Source organism: Carya illinoinensis, chromosome 6, assembly GCF_018687715.1.
Source record: "Carya illinoinensis cultivar Pawnee chromosome 6, C.illinoinensisPawnee_v1, whole genome shotgun sequence".
Classification (NCBI taxonomy): Eukaryota; Viridiplantae; Streptophyta; class Magnoliopsida; order Fagales; family Juglandaceae; genus Carya; species Carya illinoinensis.
The window spans coordinates 14102794-14107333 of NC_056757.1; positions in this window are offsets into that span (position 1 = coordinate 14102794).

A 4540-nucleotide genomic window follows, 5' to 3' on the forward strand; every position below is an offset into this window, starting at 1 on the left:
GCCTGAATCATCCCTTTTGGCTTTTGATTTTTGAAGCTTCCACTAGAAGCCTTACGGTCAAAGAGTCAAACTGTCAAAGGCTTAAAACTAAAGAATGACCTTTTGCCTCGGTTACTTTTTTACCTTTCATTGAATTCTTTTTTTTTCCCTTTTTCCTCTAATCCTCGATAGTCGATACTAGGCCCTCACACTCATAGCCTCACTAGTCACTACAAATTCAAAATATTATTTATTTAATAGATTAATACTTTTAGTAGATTAATACTTTATTTATTTAGTAGATTAATGATTTTTTTTAATATAGCAAACTAACATTTTTTTTAGTAGATTAATAGACTTATTTGATAGCCCGTGCTAGACTGCCAATTCTTATCTCACCGTCCCATGAAGCACCATTTCCTTACACCTTACTCCTTTATCTGCACGTGGGTATGTCTTTTTTCTTTATAAAATTTTTATATTAATATTAATCATATTATCTATATATATTACATAGATTAATTGTGTAAGGTTATATGTATTGATTTAACTTGTTTTTTTTTTATAGCATTATGTGTTTTAATAAATTGTTTGATTTTCAATTTTAAATTGTTTGATTTTAATTTGTGACCTTATTATTAGAATCTATAAAGTTTATTTAAGTTTCTAACTTTATTTTATATGATTCAATTTGATTTTAAATTTAGGTTCATGAATGATGTCTAAATTAAAAACTATTGACTATTCTTCAAAAGAAAAGAAGTTGATCTTTGTGACGCCCCCAAATCCCACATATGGACACGGGAAAATCGAGATGTCGGGATGATGACAACAGTGGTTACCACTCTATCGCCAAGTGCCAAGTGTGTGTACATGCAATAAGTATGCAAAAGAAAACATGCAGCGGATAAACAAGGTCATATAACTAAGTACCAGAATTTTTTCTATGTTTAATACAAACCCGTTCAAAACATACATAATAAAATATTACAAGCCACAAATATTGTTTCAAACCAAACTACAAAGCAAAAACTCCAAATCAATACTCCAGCGGAGCCGCCTCCTCGGGCTCAGCCTCCTCCTCCTCCTCCTCGACCTCTGCATCAAAATCTACGGTACCAAAATGGTGCTGCAGGTAAGTAAAGATCCAAACGCCACAAGATAAAAACATATTAAACTCAAAAAATATGCATGAAAGAATGCAAATGCACATGACCCATAAAACCACATTTTTTCCACGAACGCCAAAAACCCTATTTTGGCCCAAAACAAATCCTTTATCACGTGTCCTCGCCATTATCCCAGATAACGACCCGAAACAAGAAACCACAAATTTTTTAGAAAATGGATCACTGATTGAGTTGAATTATTGCATTTTTAATGCTTTTGGAACCAATATATATTAATTCTTTCATTACTTTATCATTGGTTTTATATGGAAAAATGAATAAATCAAAGTTGTGATTTTAATTGATTAAAAGCATGAATTTCTGCTCTAATTTTATCAACTGCCAATTAATATGGATTATGGTACATTTCGCTCAAGCGGCTAGAAGCCGCCGCTCGAGCGAAGTCAGGCAGATTCAAACGCTCGACTTCTGCTTGACAGTGGGCTCGAGCGAGATGCGGGAAAAGATATCGCTCGAGCGGAGGCATTTGGCCGCTCGAGCGAATTCAGGCAGAGTCGAACACTCGATGTTCGCTCGACAGGCCGCTCGAGCGAACTTAAGCAGAGTCGAACGCTCAATGTTCGCTCGACACTCCGCTCGAGCGAATATCGCATTTTTACAGATCAGGGTTCATTCCGCCGTCAGAGTATATATATGTTTTTTTTACATCTTAGGACGACTCTTGGGCTGGAAAACTCGGTTTTTGAGTAGAGAAACACTTAGAATTCATTTTTCCTTTGATTTTCGTTCAGATTCAAAGAAGATGATTCATTCAATCGATCATTCACGCAGCTACACAATTTCCATTGGATCATTCACTCACACTGCAGCAGATTGAAGAACTCCTTGAGGGGTCCAATTGCCACTGCAGCTCAGCCTCCTCCACCGCTTCGAATCTTCATCTCCATTCAACTGGCTTGATCTTTTCAATTCCCTACTTGCTATTTCATTTCAGTTTTGAGTTTCTGAATCATTTTAGAGAATTTTGATTTAGACGTTTGAGTAATTTATTTGTTATTCATTTAATTCGTGTTATTTATTCTTATCATTTAGTTAAGCTTTCATTTTAGTATTGATTACAATTATGGTGGTTTAATTTGAGAATTTGTGATTTGAATATAATGATGAACCCTAGAACATTGAATTTGGGGCTTTTCAATTTTCAGTGCAAGCTTTATCAATTACTTCCTAATTTAGTTTAATTATTAATTTAGTTTTATTAATTTCTGAGTTTAATCTATTAGTCCTTTACATTCCGATCCGACAATCAAAATCCAAAAATATGAATCTAGTCCAAGACTAGTATCCTCTCCCATCCATTGCACATACCATCATTTTATTTTCTCTTTGTGAAGTTTTTCACCTTTTTCAACGAGTTTGATTTCTAAGTAACTTTCCCTGAGGAGACGATATAGGAATTTATTCCTAATTATTACACGACATCCTCCTGCACTTGGGATAGCTTTAGTGCTACTCATTTTTTAGTGAGTCAAGTTTTTGGCGCCGTTGCTGGGGAAAGTATTTTAACTTAAATTTAAACTCGTTATTTTTGTTATGCTCTTTAAACTGATGTTTCATGTCATGGGTGAGGGACAGTTCAAATAGGTTGCATAGAGTCACATCGAGTGTTGAGAGTAGTATACACAGTTTGGAGATAGATAGCTCTTTTGTCTTTTCTATTAGTGAGTCAGGTGAGGAAATTGAAATTGAACCAGAAAACATGGCTGCACCTGCACCACGCACTCTTAAGGATTATTTGCAACCCACTCGCACCACTACACCTTCATGCATTGTTTTACCTGAAAATGCATCTAATTTCTCTATTAAGCATGGCATGATGTCAGTGATACCTCAGTTCCACGAGATGGATTCTGAGAGTCCTTAGCAGCACTTGACAGATTTTGAGTTGGCTTGCACTACTTTTATCACTAGGGCTGTTACTGATGAATTCATTAGACTTCGTTTATTTCCTTTCTCTTTAAAGGATAAAGTGAAGATTTGGTTTAATTCTTTGAGGCCTAATTCTATTTCTAGTTGGTCTGATATGCAGCGTGAATTCTTACAAAAAATTTTTCCTTTTCAGAGAACTCAGTTTTTGCAAGAGCAAATTAGTCAGTTCAATCAGAGACCTGATGAGACCTTTCAGGCCAGTTGGGAAAAATTTAAAGATTTGGTGAATATTTGTCCACATCATGGTTTTGAATCTTGGAGGTTGGTGAGCTACTTTTACACTAGTCTTACTCCAGAATGCAAGCAGTTTGTTCAGACAATGTGCAATGGGGAGTTCTTCAGCACGGAACCTGATGAAGCACTATCATTTTTTGACTACCTTGCTGAGAGCGCACAACAGTGGAACACTCGTACTGATCGAGTTCCATTAGCAGCACAGCCACTGAGGGCTATTTTTGGAGCGGGTAGATATGAGCTTAAAGAAGACACCGATGTTCAGGCCCGAATAGCTGCATTGACTAGAAGACTAGAGGTAATGGAAATGGAAAAAGTGAAGGCTGTGAAAGTAGTAGAGGCATGTTCTATATGTGCTGATTCAACCCATAAGACCCAAGACTGCCCGATTATGCCAGTATTTCAAGAAGGTGGGTCTGAGCAGATGCAATCAACTAACTGGGTTAATAGAGCACAGAATCAGCCTTTCTCCAACACATATAATTCGAGGTGGAGGAATCACCCAAATTTCTCATGGAGAAATGATCAGCCTGGTCGGTCCCCACCACCTCAGTAGCAGCCATTTAATCAGGGTGCTCATCAGCACCAGTATCCACCATATCAGAATCCTCAGAGCTATCCTTATGTAGCTCCTCCTGGATTTCAGCCTCATGTAGCTGCATAGAGTTCTCAGCCTTCATCATCTGCAAAGAAGACTCTAGATGACAGTATGGCTCAGATGGCCAATACACTTCAGCAATTCATGCAGATTCAGGCCACCACAAATAATCAGAACACTCAGGCCATAAATGAGTTGCGAGGCACTATTAATAAGATGAGCACAACCTTGAGCACCCTAGAGAAAGGGAAATTTCCAGCACAACCTCAGCCTAATCCTCAAGTGTACAGGTAGCAACAACAGCAAGTGCATAATGTCTCAGGGGATGTTATTGAGACAGCGAAGGCAGTTCTTACTGTGAGAAGTGGGAAGGAAGTTCCCCAACCAGAGATGCCTATAGACACACAGGTAGTTGGTCCTACACCTGAAGATGTAATAGAGACTGATGAAGTTGAGAAAGAACCAGAGGTAGTGAGACCAGAGCTGAAGAAACCTGTGAGTGCAGATGTTGAGACTAGTAAGGGATACCAACCTGTGGTTTCCTATCCTCAGAGATTGGCAGCTGGCCAAAATAACAAGTATCACACAGAGATTCAAGAGATTTTCAAGC